Source organism: Symphalangus syndactylus, chromosome 9 (genome assembly GCF_028878055.3).
Source record: "Symphalangus syndactylus isolate Jambi chromosome 9, NHGRI_mSymSyn1-v2.1_pri, whole genome shotgun sequence".
Classification (NCBI taxonomy): Eukaryota; Metazoa; Chordata; class Mammalia; order Primates; family Hylobatidae; genus Symphalangus; species Symphalangus syndactylus.
This window is the reverse complement of record NC_072431.2, coordinates 7,301,343-7,321,462: the sequence shown is the minus strand read 5'-3', so window position 1 is coordinate 7,321,462 and position 20,120 is coordinate 7,301,343. Positions and strand designations below refer to the sequence as shown.

The window sequence follows — 20,120 nt, the reverse complement described above, 5'->3', positions numbered from 1 at the left end:
CCCAGTTAAGACTTTCTTTGAAACAATAGGAAACTATTTTCCATGCCTTTCAATTAGTTTTCAATAACGAATTATTAGGGTTTTATTTTTCTTTAACTATGTTGTAGACAGAAAAGAGTTATCTGACCAGGAGTTTGCCAATAGACAGGGCATTTGCCTTGCTTATTTTCCATTTTGAGGTTAAGTGAAAATCTTTATCACAGCTACAATGAGAGTGTGAGGTGTGTGAGGTGGTAGTTCAGGTTATACCCAATGTCCAGGACTTAGTGAGCATTCAGCTAGTGCAGAGTTGAAGTGGGTTGTTCCTTGACCACCAGACCTGACTCTTTTTATTAGTTCCTGATTTTTGACAAAGGGAATTTGTCAGTGATTGTTGCTAAATCAATACATTTGTAGGGGGACAGATGGGGAAGGAAGGTCCAGGGCTTCCCATTCCACCATGTTGCTTCTGTGATGATTCTTATATTTATTTCTGAAAATAAAGATAATGAAATGATTCAATGAATGTATCATTGTATACACATACACACACATATGTGTATACATATATATGTGTGGGTGTGTGAGAGTTAAATAATGAAGAAAAACATTAGTGATTAAAAAAAGGATCATGAGAAAACCAACATTTCTGAATTTTGTAGCTGATTTAGCAATTTTTTTCAATTTTTCCATGTTATAATACATTCCTAAAAGTTTCTAAAATAAAGACTTCTAGTATACAATTTTTGTGACTATATATCCCCATTCAGTGTTTTCTTTTTTAATTTTGACTCTATGAACTCTATGAACACTTGATATCAATACAGTACTTGATTCTGTAACAAGTAAACATGACCAAGTTTCATCTCTCTCTTCCTTCCTCAAATGAGTGCTTGTGGCATAAATTAGTCCACACATGGTTATGCATCATTGCTCACTGACATCTCTATGTGACATACAATTTTAAAAATCACCTTGAGACAAAACTCAAGCTGTGAGACACCAGATGGGAACTGGATTTTAAAATATATTCTGTGATTTCTTTTCAAACTTGGCTTACAGTTATCACATAAAACTATAGAAAAATGTTCAGATATTTAAATTTTTACAGGTCAGTCAGAGACAGAGACAGTTGACAACTTTAAATAATCCAGTTATCAAATTGTAACAACGATTTCTTATTGAATGATCTGTATTGCACACATTGGTATTATATAAAATTAATATTCTCAGCCAGGCACAGTGGCTCATACCTGTAATCCCAGCACTTTGGGAGGCTGAGGCAGGTGGATCACGAGGTCAGGAGATCGAGACCATACAGGCTAATACGGTGAAACCCTGTCTCTACTAAAAATACAAAAAATTAGCTGGGCGTGGTGCCGGGCGCCTGTAGTCCCAGCTACTCGGGAGGCTGAGGCAGGAGAATGGCATGAACCTGGGAGGCAGAGCTTGCAGTGAGCTGAGATTACACCGCTGCACTCCAGCCTGGGCGACAGAGCAAGACTCCGTCTCAAAAAAAAAAAATAATAATAAAATAAAATAATATTCTGTGATTTTCTGTTAGTTACATTCTTGAATAGTCTACTTTTTATAATTTTAAATATTTGTGATCCTTCTAGACTCTTACCACCAAAATTTAGAATGTATTGTATTAAAACAATATCTTCTATTTTGGAAATAAAATGTGTTCTTCAATTTTGATGCCAGTTTTGATGCTGAAGTTGGTCGTTTCATCACATAAACTCTGAGCTAAAACCCACTCCACTTGCAAATTTAAATCATAGGAATATTTTTAGGAATACAATCTGAAATTAGAACCTTGAATGTAAGTCTTATCAAGAAGTAATGACTACTGACCTCCTTCACCTCTCTTCTTGCTGACAGATACAATACAAGCAAACTGCTGCCAGACAAAGTCAATCATATTTTGGCCATATTAGCATCATTCCACTTTTTAAAAGGAAATAATTACTTTCCCTTTCTTTTCCTTATCCTGGCTTCATATATACCTACATTAAGACAAATCACTTAATTCTAAATGTAGGCATAGTCATAACAACAGTTGAAAGAAATAATGAAATTTTAATAGTCCCTTATCTAACCCAATCAATTTATGAAACATAATCTTCTTATAAATCAGTCATCAGGAATCTGAAAAGCACATGATTAGATGATCTAAAAGTATTTCTTAGCCATCTGGGAGTGTGCAGTTAGGTAGAGCTACCACTGACATAATGATGAAAGAAACTCCTTAAAGATATTTTGATTTGAGAGGGCAGGCCAGTGGGGCATAGTTCTGGATCAATTAGGAGAAAGGAGAAGAGAAGGGAGAATGGGAGAATATGCACGAAGACTAGTCACAAGGACTAGGAACTAGGCTGGGAGTTAAGATTGAAAACATAGTTTTAGATTTGAGCTGCTTATAATTTTAGGAACGGCACGGACCATTGAGGAGTCTATTCTTGGTACAAAGATTTTATAATTTTTAAAATATGGCATTGAGCCTAAATCATAGATTTGCTAGATTTTTCCCCCAGAAAGAGTAGCTAGACAAAGAGACACATTAAAAAAATTAAGATAATAATTCTGATTCAGTTATTTCATTGATTCCTAATAGTCATTAAAACTGACAAAAAGACCGAGGGTAGCTCTAGCTGTTAAATAAGCCATTTGATACACCCCCACACTGTGGAAACTAAGATTGTGAAGAAGTTAGTCAGGATTAATGACTAGGGGTTTAAATAAATCACTTATCTTAAAAATCCAATCAGAAAAAAAATGTTTAAAAGCACGTAGAAAAATATAGTATGGTAATTGTGGCTGAGATCTGGAGTTCCATCCAGCTGGATTCAGACCATACTTTTCTGGCATTATTTACTGTGTGACCCAATTTAAACTACTTACTCTGTGAAACTCAGCTTCCTTATATAAAATGAGCATAATAATATAAACAGTATGTTTATGAGGATTAAATGAGGTAAAGCATGGTGCAGTACTTGGCACAGTGACGGGTACATATCAAATACATAATATATTTTATTTATTGTCATTACTGTTAATGTAATCATTTTGATGTCTGCTTATAGGTGACAGCTTCCCAGTTTAGAAACATAAAGGGATCATGGTTCAGACTTAAGCAAGAACAATACATTGAAACCCAATCAATCAGCTTTGTCAGGAAATCTGCTGTAGCTAGAAAGGAAACAAGGGTGGAGATTAAAATTGGAAACTAAGTGAGGCATGGCAAACCAGTGATCCTCAAAAAGATAGGGGATCAGGGGTTTGCAACCTGACTGAGCCATGTCGAAGTCATAGGGGGAGGTAAACAGAAATCTAGACAGTTTTTTTGAATGCAATATACTTCATGGACCTGAACAAAAGGAGCAAAAAAAAAAAAAAAAAAAAAATAGGTAATGATGAAGTAATAGTAGGACCAGGAATATACTGATGTCATTACCCAAGCGTGACCTAGTACTCTTTAAGTGCCTCTTGGCTATAATAACACTATTGACCAAAACCTTGTTACCAGCCATAAGTAATCACTAACTGTTGAGAAGTTCTGATATTGCAGGAATTTCAGGATAGGGAGCCACGCAAATCATTATATTGTGGGTCAGAATTTTGGAAGGGTTTTATAATAGGTTTACTTATCTTTGCTAAAAATCTCTGATACTGGCTTCAGCTTAGTCCAACAAGTGATCATGTCTTTTGAAATGCCTACCTATGACCTTACTGGCAATTTTCTTTTCTTTCTTTCTTTTTTTTTTTTTTTTCAAGTTTCTGTTAGCACAGGCAAGCTTTATGTAGATTGGTTCATTTTTCTGTCTTCCTTTATAAAAACTTCTAAAGAAATGTCAAGAGAAAATAATTTCCAATATATGACCGAACTTTGCATTTAGTTTCAAATTTCTAAAACTACAAATGACACGTGAGACAAGGAATAAACACTTTTTATAAATAAATCAAATGATGGATTTATGGATTTGGGAGTGGAAACTTAATAGAATAAATGCGGATTGGGAGATTACTAATATAAATGCTACCCATATAAGCAAATGCAATAGTGAAATCATAGAGGGAAATGAGAAAATAGAGGTCAGATACTATGATTGTAAAAAAAAAATTGGGGTACATTAAGTTTTTTCATTTTTTCTCCCGTTCATTTCTTTGCTATTCCTGTTTTTATCTGTTATAATAACTAAAAATATTACTAAAATGCAAAGGATTCACGTTTATTTCTAGTTTTACCAAAGAAATGGTGAGGTAGAAACTCTGTTTTGTATCCAGTCTTTAAAAATTATCTACAAGAGATGGAATAGGGAGTGGTAGCAATGTAGTGAAAAGCAGCCCAAATCATGTGTATGTACAGTAGAAAATAGATAAATATGAACAAAATTCGCTGATTTCAAAAAAATTTCTAGGATTCTATTTCGTTAATCTTTTCTTCTTCAAAAAAACAGATAAAATGAAAATTTATTATATAGTAGGCTATGTAGGTGACTGCTTGGCAAGATGGCATTCCAGGCTGACATGAAATGCTAACACTATAAAATATAAACATAGATCATGGCTTCTGAGTTAAGCAAAGACAATACATAGAGGCTCAATCTATTAGTCAGTTTATGTAAGAAAATATGGCTGCAGTTAGAAAGCAAAAAAAAAAAAAAGTAAATATTTACATGCACAAAAAGGAGAGAATTTGATGTGAGTGCTTTATGTACAGACAAATGCAGTACTGGCTGAGGATCGTGTAGGAAAAGATTAGTATATAAGATCTAATAGTGGGGAACTATGGTTTAAATGCCCAAAAGTAAGCAGATGATATGGCTTTAAGCCTACTCAAAATGCAGCTCAAATTAAGAAGTTTTCATAAATTGAGAACCTTCAAAGACTAATGAGCATATGAAAAGAAGAGAAGTTTTAAATCTTTGCTCACTGGTTCACGTATATCTGAAAGATTTTGCAAAGAGCCCATTAAAAGAGAACATTCATAGGATCCAACTTTGATTTCACAAGTTCAAGTTAGCTCTGTGCTTTAATACCATTTTCCATGAGAAAGAGGGGTTAAAATTATGATGACATCTAATGTGTCAATAATGATGGATATTTTAGACATGGATAGTCTCATAACGACTTTATAGATGCAAAGGACCAGATTAGTAAGGAGCTCATTCACCAAAACAAGCCAAAAAGTGGATGAACATCTTTGAAGAGTTGTTAACTATGTTCTACGAGCCTACAAATCTACTGTTCTTAGTAAGTAAAATCCTAAATACTCCATGCTCAAATACTTTTGTCGAGAGGATATTTATTTTTATGTCATCACATTGAACTGACACCAAGAATCAGTGTAACATGGGCTTGTTGAAAGCAGAGCTGCATGTTAAAGTGAATTTAACATTTGCTGTCTGCAGTTTTACCACTCTGTAAAAGAAGGATGCCCTGCTTCTCGGCCTTTTGGCTAAGATCAAGTGTAGTAAAAGAAGGATGCCCTAAACACTGCAGGCACTAAGAGAATTATTAATGGATTAGGAAACAGAAAATTAAAATACTCTATTGTGCCATGGGACAGAAAGAAATACGTCATTGTTTTTTGCAATAGAAATGTCTGTTCATAAATAGTAATACTGTGTAAGTGGTTTGTAAACAATTTACTGTTACAGTATCTGTTATTTTATAAAAATGAACAATAAATCATCACTTAACCTCATCAGTAAGTTCTTGGAAACTGTGACTTTGAGCAAAACAGTGTATCATGAAACCAATTTTACCATAGGCTTATTGATATAAACAAGAGTAAAAGTTCCTAAAGCAGATGTGTTGCCACAAAAACATAACCAAACTTCTAAATAGACTCAAAACACTTCTAATATTAAACATTGAAATAAATGTAAGCCATACTTACATTTAAGAAAGATTAATAAAAACAAGTAAAGTAATTATTTACCTTATTTTTGGTGATTTAGTGAGAGACAGTGGTGATGTCAGAAATTGTTAGGAGTTCCTCCTGTCACCATGCAATTGTGTCATTTATTGTCATGCATTTATATGATTATTGTAGACTTATTAAAAATTTTTATTTTACAATAATTTTTCATTTATTTTCTAACCCATATATTCCAGTCAAGGGAGGTGGGTGGGCTGGGCACCGTGGCTCACGCCTGTAATCCCAGCACCTTGGGAGGCCAAGGTGGGCTGATCACGAGGTCAGGAGATGGAGACCACCCTGGCTAACACGGTGAAAGCCCATCTCTACTAAAAATACAAACAACAACAACAACAACAACAAAAACAAAATAGCCGGGTGCGGTGGCAGGTGCCTGTAGTCCCAGCTACTCGGGTACTTGGGAAGCTGAGGCAGGAGAATGGCGTGAACCCGGGAGGCAGAGCTTGCAGTGAGCCAGGATCGCGCCACTGCTCTCCAGCCTGGGCAACAGAGCGAGACTCCATCTCAAAAAAAAAAAAAAGAGATGGGTGGCTGGAACCTCTCCCGGCAGTGCAGGGAACAAGATAGGAACCAGCCAGGACACGGCATCATCCCACCACAGGGTAAACACACTCATATGCCTACACTTTCTCAGACGGGGAAATTTAAACACTGGTTCACCAAACTTGCACATCTTTAGGATGCAGGAGGGGTCAACCTAAGATAATCAAAAGGATCAGAATCTAATTTAAAGAGAATTTGTTCAAGCACAAAGTATGAGGCTAGACCACCTGGAAACACCAACGCCAAAAGAATGGAGTCAGCATTCCAAAGTAGGCACGTTAAGATTTTATCTATAGGCAGAGACAGAGGAGCTTTCAGCAGGATTACATTATTTGTATTATACAAGGCTGGCACATAATTATAGCAGTTGATTGGTTATAGGCAGTGTTTCCTTTTGGGAAGGGTACATTTAGCACTTTATAAAGAGGATGTAATAATCATGGGTTTTCTGTCATCTGGTCTAAGCAAAGCAGGAGAGAAAAAGGGGAAGTTCATCGATAATAAGGGTCGCTAATTAAGAAGGCAGGAGGTTTTTGTCCCTGACATTATTTCATTCTCTCCAGTAATTGTAAAAGAAGAAAGCAAGTTAATCTATAATCTGAGAACAGAAGTTGTAATCATATGAGGCTGAGATTACAGCCCTATTTCTCTCAAAGCTTAAAATGTCTTTTGGAGTTCCAACAGCTTTTAAATTTTATTTCTTTTCACAAAGGAAACTGGTGTACCTAAAGAAAACCCAGGCAGACATGGGGAGAGCTACAAATTCCACGCAGTCAGTGGCCCCAGCCAGAAATAGATTTCTTTCTAGGCAGTGTTATGACAAAATGACATTGAATGAAATGACATTACTTGAGGAACTACTGTATATTAAGACAAAAAATACATTTGGAAAAAACGGCAATTAGAATTGTTAGAAAATGTAGATGTTAAAATGAATATGCAGAATAGTAGACATTGTTTAAGGGAAAATTATTTAAAATACCTGAAACTGTGAAATGAGAGAATGAGTATACTCAAAAAAGATGAAAATATATGGAAGACAATTAAAAGGGAAAACATATGTCTGATTAGAAGAGCCTGACCCAGTAAGTCCAAGAGAAGAGTTTCCTCTAACTATAGGTAATATAGAAATTAGATAGAGGCCTGATGCCATGGCTCATGCCTGTAATCCTTGCACTTTAGGAAGCTGAAGAGGGACGATAGCTTGAGCCCAGGAATTCGAGATCCAGCCTGTGCAACATAGCGAAACCCTGTCTCTAAAAGGAACTACAAAAATGAGCAAAGCATGGTGGCACACAGCTCTAGTCCCAACTGTTTGGGAGGCTGAGGTGGGAGGATCACTTGAGCCTGAGAGGTAGAGGCTGTAGTGAGCTGTGATTGTGCCACCGTACTCCAGCCTGGGTGACAGAGCAATATCCTGTCTCAAAAAAAAAAAAAAAAAAAAGAGACAGAAATACCTATAAAGATAGAGAGAGATAAGGAAGGGAGGGAAAGGTAAAGAAAGACAAATTGGGAAAGAGACTGAGAAAGAGAAAAAGGAGAAAATACGAAGAGAATTATGTATTCAAGTTAAAAAAATAGATCAGATAAATACTTTTCTACTAGTGTTTATAAATTATTATAAATGTTTCTAGAAAATGAACCAGGGAATTTATAGATCTATAGTATTGGATGACATTTAATTATTAATGTGACATGAATACCCCAAAACGTTTACAGGTAACGCTTCACAGTATCTTTGGGGAATAAAAAGCTCTTTCACATAAATAATCTTTCAGAGATTAGAAGAAAATAAAAACGACCCCAGGATGGACTATCTAACTCATGACATATGGGAAATTATAGTTCTAAGATGCATATATAAAATATTCTGGGTTAGATATGTTTTACAATTTACCATTTGCTTTATTTTTAGAGTGGTAATGTCTATATATTTACAAATTATGTAATATTCTCAATAATCTACAACAGTCTATTATAGTAATAGCAACCTGTTTATATGAATATTAATATTTCTATAACGAAATATATAACTATTGGCACAAAGTTAGAAAAGGACTATTATGACTATTGTTAAAGCAAACCAAATATGGCCTGAGAAGGACTCCGTACTTCTATATTTGAGTCCTTGTGAATGAACTGTAACCTAGCTTAATAGTCAGACAAAATTGAAAACTTGGCTGGGCGCAGTGCCTCATGCCTGTAATCCCAGCATTTTCGGAGGCTGAGGTGGGTGGATCATCTGAGTTCAGGAGTTCGAGAATAGCCTGTCCAACATGGTGAAACCCCATCTCTACTAAAAGTACAAAAAGCCTGAGAAGTAGAGCCTGGTTGTGGTGGTGGTGGATGCCTGTAATCCCAGCTACTTAGGAGGCTAAGGCAGGAGAATTGCTTGAACCCAGGAGGTGGAGGTTGCAGTGAGCCAAGATTGTGCTATTTGCACTCCAGCCTTGGTGATGAGCAAAACTCTGCCTCAGAATAAAAAAAAAAAAATATTGAAAACTTAATAGTATGCACGGAAGCATGGGTAGCAATAGCTGAGTGTTGTCCATACTTCAGTGGCCACACTTCCAACCACTCATAGACCACTGAGTGTTCAAACTACATTCAAACAAGGCACATGCTTAGCTGTAACCAATCTCTGTTTCTGTACCTCACTTCTGATTCCTGTACATCACTTTATCTTTTTTGTCTGTAAACTTGTTTTGACCATGAGGGATCTGGAGACATTCATTGCTGAATTAAACTCCTTTAAATTAAATTCAGCTGAAGATTTTGTTTTATCAGATGATGTCAGGAGTGGGATCCAAAATGGAGCTTCTAGAAACCCCCAGGATCACTGAGTGAACACACAAAGTACCTGCAGGACCCACTTGTGTCCATTGATCTCTCAGAGCAGCTGGAATAGTGGGTGAGCTCCTTCTTGGATTTCGAAGCTCCACGGATTTGTTTTTTGCGCTCTCTGAGTTTCTTTGAGCCAATTTCTGATCCAAAGTGGGTTTGGAGTCGAGAAAGAAACTAGACTGGGTCCAGGAATGGATTTGATCTGGGAATTAACTGGCTTAGATCCAGCTAGAGGCCTCTTACATCCGACTGGGTCAGAAAGGAACTGGTAGTAAGCAGTAATATTACACGGGTTATAAAATTTGGCTTTTGAAAATTCAGAGGGATTTTTGTGTTCTACCCCTTTGTTTCATTTTTCTTGCATGCTTAGATAAGAAAAATCATTGGACGAGTTAATCAAGAGAACCTAACCAATATTTTAGGCAAATGGGATCCTTGATTTTGGGAAAACTGAATTCCTTCTGGCTTATACTTTAGGCCTGGGAGGCAGCAAAGTCTTATAGAAACTGCAAAATCTACTAAAGGTAACTTAACAGTGGAACTTCCCGAATGAACAACAATGCATTGAAGTACATTTAAAAGTGAGGGCTCTCGGTAAAGTCCCTTCTGGCTAAGAATGGGTTTGGCACAACAGGATGTCAACTGCTGTTCTCTTTGGAATAATCTGCCTTGCACTCTTTGCTGACGGCTGTGGGTGACAAGATTAGGCATGTACAGGATCGCGGGACACGGGGAGCTTTTTCCTCCCTAAAAGGGGAAACTAGAGGTGATGAGACTGCTGGAAAAAATCCCTTTGCTACCGAGAAGCAGCCACCTGAGCTTTTCAGTGTCACTAAATAGGTGGATCTTTCTCTGGCCTCCCTGATCATTTTGCCTGCCCCACCTTGCACAGGCAATGCTTTTCTCTTTCTCCTTTCCCTTTCTTTCTTTTGTATTACTCAGGGTGACTATCTTGCCCAGAGACCGTGTGTTGAAACCCCTAGTTGGAGGTTGGATTAAAGATGTCGGGGCCCATCTGAAGGGAAATTTGAGTCTTACCAGTTTGATATTGGGTGCTAAGCAGAGTGGCTAATGTCTACCTTTTATCACATGTATTTTGCTCTGGATAATTTTCCTTTATGATGTGTCTTGGCCCCCAGTGCAATGGTGCCGCAAGCTGAGTCACTAGGGCAGCTCAGAGAAAGGGAACCCAGAAGCCTGGCATGTGGGCAAAAGGGTAAAAGTTTCTTACCAGTCAGATTTCTGGCTTCTCTCTTTCTGTGCAAATGGTTGAATGAATGGTAAAAATCACTGTTTATCTATTCTGTAAATTTTTTATTAATGAGAAAAAGAATTGTGAGGCTAGTCCTTAAACTGACATGCTATGAATTTGTTTTTCTGTTTCGAGGGGTACCTTAGGATAAAACTTGGGCTTAGGACCCCATAAGCTTGCACTCAAGACGGCCCAGCAAGCTGGTTAGTAACAAACTTTCCTGAGGTCTCTGAAACAAACCAAAAAACTAGATGCGGTCTCTAACTTGTTTTATGTTCTTGGGAGCTTGACCTTGTAACCACATGACAGTATTTTTGGTCTCCACCTTCCAGGGAAAGGGAATTTTAGGTTTTATGTCATAGTTAGCTCTAAAAATCATCTTGAGTAGTTAAAAACCTTCACAAGCTCAAAATTAACTACTCTAGACTCCTTCAGGGAAGTGTGATGGAGACTGTCCTGTGCTACAGCTCAGTAGCTAGGTTCTTTCCACTTCGCACTGGTGGTCTGAGTGGGATTCCCTGCTTAGGAAGTAAGTCCTTTCTGGTTTCATATCCACCAGACCTGTTGTCTTTAACTCCACGGACTATCTTAAATTTTCCTTTCTCTGAGCACCTGGGAGGTTACTTTGGTAAAATTCAAAAGCCAGAAATATTGGCCATTTGGCCTGGCTAAAATTGGGTAATAAGAAATTTTAAAAGGACTTTATTAAAGAGTGCTACGGTTAAAAGCAAGCTTAATTAAAACTGGATATTCAGGCTTGAACAGCCTGGACTCCATGGGAAAAACAGGAGGCACCAGAAACCCCTTTCCTGGCCCTGTTTTTCCAAGGACTCCACCATAAAGCAAATAACCAGGTGAGAATCTTAAAACAGACAAATGAAAAATCTTTCAACTACTGTAGTAATCTTCCATCTGTCTGTGTAATTATATATTGTTGTGCATAGTTTATATAAAAGAGCTCTAATATATTGACAAACAAAAATAAGCACTTACATATTTTGAAAGCAAAATAAAAAGTGTTCTTGCCTTTTAGTTCATGTGACTTAAGTAATCTTGCGGAGAAAGATAGTTTTAAGCAAGAGCAAACACATTCAAAAGCTGGCAGAAGGCAAGAAATAACTAAGATCAGAGCAGAACTGAAGGAGACAGAGACATGAAAAAACCCTTCAAAAAATCAATGAATCCAGGAGCTGGTTTTTTGAAAAGATCAACAAAATTGATAGAGCACTAGCAAGACAAAGAAGAAAAGAGAGAAGAATCAAACAGACTCAATAAAAAATGATAAAGGGGATATCATCACCGATCCCACAAAAATTCAAACTACCATTAAAGAATACTATAAACACCACTGTGGATGTAAACTAGAAAAATCTAGAAGAAATGGGTAAATTCTTGGACACATACACCCTCCCAAGACTAAACCTGGAAGAAGTTGAATCCCTGAATAGACCAATAACAGGCTCTGAAATTGAGGAAATAATTAAAAGCCTACCAACCAAAAAAAGTCCAGGACCAGATGGATTCACAGCTGAATTCTACCAGAGGTACAAGGAGGAGCTGGTACCATTCCTTCTGAAACTATTCCAATCAATAGAAAAAGACAGAATCCTCCCTAACACATTTTATGAGGCCAGCATCATCCTCATACCAAAGCCTGGCAGACACACAACAAAAAAAGAGAATTTTAGACCAATATCCCTGATGAACATCGATGCAAAAATCATCAATAAAATACTGGCAAACCGAATCCAGCAGCACATCAAAAAGCTTATCCACCATGATCAAGTGGGCTTCATCCCTGGGATGCAAGGCTGGTTCAACATACGCAAATCAATAAACGTAATCCAGCATATAAACAGAACCAAAGACAAAAACCACATGATTATCTCAATAGATGCAGAAAAGGCCTTTGACAAAATTCAACAATGCTTCATGCTAAAAACTCTCAATAAATAAGGTATTGATGGGATGTATCTCAAAATAATAAGAGGTATTTATGACAAACCCACAGCCATTATCATACTGAATGAGCAAAAACTGGAAGCATTCCCTCTGAAAACTGGCACAAGACAGGGATGCCCTCTCTCACCACTCCTATTCAACATAGTGTTGGAAGTTCTGGCCAGGGCAATCAGGCAAGAGAAAGAAATAAAGGGTATTCAATTAGGAAAAGAGGAAGTCAAATTGTCCCTGTTTGCAGATGACATGATTGTCTATTTAGAAAACCCCAGCATCTCAGCCCAAAATCTCCTTAAGCTGATAAGCAACTTCAGCAAAGTCTCAGGATACAAAACCAACGTGCAAAAATCACAAGCATTTTTGTACACCAATAACAGACAAACAGAGAGCCAAATCATGAGTGAATTCCTATTCACAGTTGCTTCAAAGAGCATAAAATACCTAGGAATCCAACTTACAAGGTATGTGAAGGACTTCTTCAAGGATAACCGCAAAACACTGCTCAACGAAATAAAAGAGGACACAAACAAATGGAAGAACATTCCATGCTCATGGATAGGAAGAATCAATATCATTAAAATGGCTATAATGCCCAAGGTAATTTACAGATTCAATGGCATCCCCATCAAGCTACCAATGAATTTCTTCACAGAATTGGAAAAAACTACTTTAAAGTTCATATGGAACCAAAAAAGAGTCCACACTGCTAAGACAGGCCTAAGCCAAAAGAACAAAGCTGGAGGCGTCACGCTACCTGACTTCAAACTATACTACAAAGCTATAGTAACCAAAACAGCATGGTACTGGTACCAAAACAGAGATATAGACCAATGGAGCAGAACAGAGCCCTCAGAAATAATACCACACATCTACAACCATCTGATCTTTGACAAACCTGACAAAAATGAGAAATGGGGAAAGGATTCCCTATTTAATAAATGGTGCTGGGAAAACTGGCTAGCCATATGTAGAAAGTTGAAACTGGATCCCTTCCTTACACCTTATACAAAAATTAATTCAAGATGGATTAAAGACTTACATGTTAGACCTAAAACCATAAAAACCCTAGAAGAAAACCTAGGCAATACCATTCAGGACATAGGCATGGGCAAGGACTTCATGACTAAAACACCAAAAGTAATGGCAACAAAAGCCAAAATTGACAAATGGGATCTAATTAAACTAAAGAGCTTCTGCACAGCAAAAGAAACTACCATCAGAGTGAACAGGCAACCTACAAAATGGGAGAAAATTTTTGCAACCTACTCATCTGACAAAGGGCTAATATCCAGAATCTACAATGAACTCAAACAAATTTACAAGGAAAAAACAAACAACCCCACCAAAAAGTGGGCAAAGGACATGAACAGACACTTCTCAAAAGAAGACATTTATGCAGCCAAAAAACACATGAAAAAATGCTCATCATCACTGGCCATCAGAGAAATGCAAATCAAAACCACAATGAGATACCATCTCACACCAGTTAGAATGGCCATCATTAAAAAGTCAGGAAACAATAGGTGCTGGAAAGGATGTGGAGAAATAGGAACACTTTTACACTGTTGGTGGGACTGTAAACTGGTTCATCCATTGTGGAAGTCAGTGTGGAGATTCCTCAGGGATCTAGAACTAGAAATACCAATTGACCCAGCCATCCCATTACCGGGTATATACCCAAAGGACTATAAATCATGCTGCTATAAAGACACATGCACACATATGTTTATTGTGGCACTATTCACAACAGCAAAGACTTGGAATCAACCCAAATGTCCAACAACAATTGACTGGATTAAGAAAATGTGCCGTATATACACCATGGAATACTATGCAGCCATAAAAAAATGATGAGTTCACATCCTTTGTAGGGACATGGATGAAGCTGGAAACCACCATTCTGAGCAAACTATCTCCAGGACAAAAAAACAAACACTGTATGTTCTCACTCATAGGTAGAAATTGAACAATGAGAACACTTGGACACAGGAAGGGGAACATCACACACTGGGGCTTGTGGTGGAATGGGGGGAGAGGGGAGGGATAGCATTAGGAGATATACCTAATGTAAATGACGAGTTAATGTGTGTAGCACACCAACATGGCACATGTATACATATGTAACAAACCTGCACGTTATGCACATGTACCCAAGAACTTAAAGTATAATGAAAAATAATAATAATAAAAATTATTGGTAAAATAGACATTTGGTCTTAATTATGCAGGTAAGATACTAAGTTTACTAAATGCTTTAAGGTTATAAACTGCTTCTTAGGCTGTTGAAAATTGTTCAATTTACCTACCTTGGAGATATTAGATTCTAGATTAGGCCTGGGAGATGTGGACTAGTTGGTCATGCCCCCTAGCTGTGCAGGAGAGGTAGTCCTTATCTGCACTTCTGCCTGGTGTGTCCTAGGGTAGACTCCACACCTAGTACTTAATTAGAATCCCTTACTTACCAAGGTTTTCACCAAAAGTAAAAGTCTCTGAGAGTTCACATTGTCATATGTAATTGAGACTACTGAAAAAAATAAGTTTACATACAAGATGTGTAAGAAGAATAAAATCTGTTTTTGTAAGAGATTATAAGAAGGTACGGGAATGTAAATTTTTGCCTAGGTTAGAGGGTTAAAGGATTGTTTCAAATTAAATAAAGCTAGAGGTTTGAATAAGTTGTAGAAGGTTTATAAAAATTAAGTGTAAGATATTTTATGTGTGAACATATCGACAAAAGTTAAAATGACATTATTCAGTTTTTTTTTCCATAAATTGGACATTGGAATAAAAGCACAACAGAGTTTTCTTGAAAAAATATTGTAAATGGTTATAAAAGGTTTATAAAAATATTACCTTTTGGTCAAACTAATTAAAACTGAATAGATTTATAAAATGTTATTAAAAACTAGCTTTAATATTTATAGTAATGAAAACATAAAATTTGTTTTTCTCTTTTCAAAATGATTTTTATGTAATAGTAAAATATAATGAAAGGTTTTTGTTTACCTTTTAAGTAAACTACAAAAGAAAATGGGAGGAAAGGAAAGAAAGCAGACGATCAGTTGGCCTCACGCTGTCTTCCCTGGCTCTTTTTTGGAAAGATAATTCTCCTCTATCAGCATAATATTTTTTCCTTTAAAAAATTTTGAATTATCATTTTGGCTAAGTAAATGACTTATGTTAACCTAAGATTCTATTTTATAATATCCAAAGTTTTAAACCTTTGGTATTTAAACCTTTAAAAATCAAGCTCTAGATTATCATGCTAAATCAGCCAATACTAAAATTGCTTAAATACACAATTTGAGTGAACTACATGGTCTAAGTCAAATTACTTATGGCAGCCCATTAGTTATCTGTGCTATGCAGCTAAATCTGAGAAACAACTGGTATTCAAGAGGACATAAGTCCGATGTTAAGCAGGGACTCATAAAGACCCAAGAAGGCCTCCTTGTCCTTCCTGAGTCCTGAAAGCTTTTACTATTAAAGGTTCTGCATTCCATGACGTCATGGAAAAGATAAAATAATCCAAATTGAATATATTGATGTGGTGACTTACAAATTGTGTAAATAGTTTAAAACCAATGTTTGGTTCCATATTCCTGGAAAGACAATCAAAGCTTCAGGTACATTTTGCTACCTGATGGGCCATTTAAAAATTTATAAAGGGATTTCATTCAATTGTTATTTTCAATGCATATTTTCTGGCTGTATAAAGCTTTCCCATGCAAGGGGGCTGATGTTGTAACAGTAGATTATTATGCCACAGTGTATTTTCACCAGGTAAAGAAAGCTTTTTATGGTTCACAGAGGACAGTTTCTTCACAATCTAGAACCTAAAGATTGGATCTTCTGAGAACATCAGAGAAAGACTGTCCTCACCATCCACACTACAGCAAAACTTTGGAGCTTTGAACCTTGGGTTCCTAATCTCACAACTGAGAAAGGTCCCGCCACATTCCTGGAACTGTACAGCCATTGGTACCCTTAAAGTAAAACTAACCAGGATAGTTTCTCCCCAGAAGAAGATGGCATCCTTGATGTGAACAGCTTTTCCCAAGATCATGGCTCAAAATGTCTACTATCACGAGACTCATCTTTGAATATTTTTCTTTGTTTATGCCTCTACGAACAATAGAAATGAAAAGGAGATTATAAGCAGTTATAGGGTATACTTTTGTGAAGAATTTTGCAGCCAGCCTTATACATGAATAAACTTATACTTTAACAGATGAAAGATGAAAACCCAATGTAGGTGAGAAACTTTAGTGGTACATATGCTGCCTCATAATCAGTCAAAACTCTTCTTAACCCACATCATAGATTAAAAAGAACATTGCCAGAAGGCCTTCACTCTTCTAGAAAGACATCATTTGTTAGGTCCTTTTCCATGGTTTAGAATAAAAGAGGAAATAACTAGAAATGTCTCCCTCATAATAGGCTCTACAGCAAATTCTACTTTAAAGGCTATTGTTACACAGTACACTTTAAATTCTCTTGTGAAATTATGCTAAATAATAGAATTGGCTAAATAGAAAAGTACCTGTGCAGCTGTTGCGCTTGTGGCCTCTGGAGAAATATATCAAATGTAGATTATAAAAAATCAGTTGTAGGGGATTAATGAAAAGACCACTTACTCAAAAGAGTAGGCTCTTTTTCTAGCTCATTCTTTAATCTAGTTAATTTTATGTGCTTTGGTTTATGAGGACCCTAGGTAAGGAGCATACTCCCACCTCTTGGTATTATCATCCTGACAGTCATAATAATAGTCTCCCTTGTGTGCTGTACTCTCTCAAAAATTTTAAATGTTTGCATGCATCCATTTCCAGAATGTCAAACGGTTTTTCTTCAACTGGAATGACAAAAGCTGAAAGAAACATGCCACCAAGAGGACACCATAACCTATGACTGACGTGCTGAGATTGGAAACCCAAAATGATGGTAACTGAGAGTGGTGCTAAGGCCCTAAGTTTTGGTCACACTCTCACCTAAGTGAGAACCTGGCAAAAAGGGGGATATCTTTTAAAACCAAATTATGGGAGGCCACTATTTTGAACTGAGCTTACGCACTAGGCCCCAACAAATCAAACCAAACTAAAATGGAGTCACTCATGCTAAATGTGACATCATCAAACTAAGGCTTCAAGAAAACACATAGATCCTGGAACAGACCAGGTTTTGTTTTTTCTCCTGTAAACAGGATGTCCCAACTTAAGCAGGTACCCTCTACTTAGTCCTTTTTCCCTCCTTGCAAAACCCACTGTTCTGTTTCCCAGTGAGTTTCAAAACCATGTAAGTACATTTATGATAATGATACTAAAGGATATGGTCATTCTCTCAAAATTGAGAAAATGACCAAAAGGGGAAAATTGTTAAAGCAAACTAAGTATGGCCTGAGAAGGACTCTGTACTCCCATATCTGAGTCCTTGTGGATGAACTGTAACCTAGCTTAATAGTCAGACAAATTGAAAACCTCGCAGGGCACGGTGGCTCATTCCTGTAATCCCAGCACTTTGGGAGGCCAAGGCGGGAGGATCACCTGAGGTCAGGAGGTCGAGACCAGCCTGTCCAACATGGTGAAACCCTGTCTTTACTAAAAATACAAAAATTAGCCAGATGTGGTGGAGGGCACCTGTAATCCCAGCTACTCAGGAGCCTGAGGAAGCAGAATCATTTGAACTTGGGAAGTGGATGTTGCAGTGAGCCGAGATTGTGGTGTTGCACTACAGCCTGGACAACAAAAGCAAAACTCTGTCTCAAAAAAAAAAAAAAAAACACCAAAAACCTAAGTTAATAGCACGAACTTGTAACAATACCTGAGTGTTGGCCAATCCCAGCAGCCATACTTCAACCACTCATAGACTTCTGAGTGTTCAGACTGCATTCAAATAAGGCACATGCCCAGCTGTAACCTATCTTGCTGTTTCTGTACCTCACTTTTGATGTCTGTACATCACTTTACATTTTTTGTCTACAAATGTGTTCTTACCACGAGGCTCTCCTGGAGTCTCTGTGACTCTGCTGTGATTCTGGGGACTGTCCAATTCATGAATCATTCATTGCTCAATTGAACTCCTTTACATTTAATTTGGCTGCAGTTTTTCTTTTATCACTATTTATGCAGATACTGTATTTTGCTAAAGTGGTAAGTGAAATAGTGGGATAAATATAAACCATAAATACTAGAAGTTCTTATTTTTAATGCATATATGTAATAAAACTTCTCACATATGTAGGTTCAAACTACATTGTATCTGTACACATATGTGCAATACACATTGATTACAAATATTTGAGGATATTGGAAACGGAGCTTTATTATTGCTGCTGTATTTAATGTGGAGTTGGACATCTCTTGACAATGATGGAATAGGGTACTTAGGGATAAAGTAACACTACAATAGTTGTTTTAAAAGCCTTTTAAAACACTATGGTATTGTTATCTGGTCCACTAATACGGTTTTCTGTCTAAGTAATCCAACTTTAATTTAATAAATGCCCTTGAATCTCCTGCTCACTGAAAAATGCTGTTCAAGGGGAGCAGTTAATAGAACATCCATTATTACTATATCACTAACAGTGGTTTTATCACCTGCATTTACATTATTTTATATCATTAACATCTTCAGGAATATCTTACGCTCACAATTATTAAACAACGGTAGAGTAATTTCCCCATTATGCAAAGAAAATATAACCAATATACCATCATCAATGTTTAGCATTTTTTGTATGTCAACTTCTAACTCATTTAAACTTTTGTCTGATAAACTTTTGGAGTAGTACAGTTTGATACTCAGTTCTCATTAATAAAGTTCAATTTCAAAGTTCTAGTTTCAATTTCAAACATTATAGGACAAATTTTACACTAAAATTATGTGTTAAAGTTCACTTATTAACATTAACATTTATTTATTATAAATTTATTATACATGAGCATCCTTAAGATAAAATTATTTCAGGAAATAATGATTCCTTGTCTTTATTCACTGCAGGAAGTATGCAGGGCAAAAAAAGTATTTAAATACAATTTCATGGGGATTAAATGTTTTTCATCAAAAAGCTCTACTTAAAATATCACTTTGGAGCTAAAGTAAATGCTGAAATCCTAGATTTTTGTAAAGAAAACTAGAAAAGGGATCAATGCTTTTCCTTTTGTTTTTTATATTAAGGTATAATTTATATTTGGTACAACTCACTCTTTTTAGTGAAGATTTCTGCAAGTTTTGGCAAATGCTTGCAGTCATGTCTATCAAAATCATTCCCCAAACTCCACAATCCTGCTTTGCAGTCAACACTTCCATTCATGCCCAGTCCCAAGCAACTTCTGCTGCACTCCACTTTCTGTCACTGGAGTTTTGTCTCTTTTAGAATGCGGTATAACCGTAATCATAGATAACTCTTTAATTGTGACTTCTTTTACTCAGCATAATCCATCTGAGATTCATTCATGTTATTGCATAGATTAATAATTTATTTTTATTGAGGAGTAGCATTATGATATAGCTATTCCACTATTGTATGGATGCACCACAATTTATTAATTCAATAAATGAAGCATATTTGGGCTGTTTCCAGTTTTTAGCAAATATGAA

At 36.6% G+C, this 20,120-nt stretch overlaps 1 long non-coding RNA gene across 1 annotated transcript; it reads right to left on the bottom strand.

Moving 5' to 3' along the window:
• Positions 1-262: 262 nt before the first annotated feature.
• On the bottom strand, positions 263-15,967 carry LOC129490513 (uncharacterized). The gene is made up of 3 exons (XR_008660271.2): positions 15,860-15,967; positions 5,927-5,986; positions 263-472 (listed from the first exon to the last, which is right to left on the bottom strand). It is a non-coding gene; the product is annotated as an uncharacterized lncRNA (long non-coding RNA).
• Between the last annotated feature and the right edge of the window lie 4,153 nt (positions 15,968-20,120).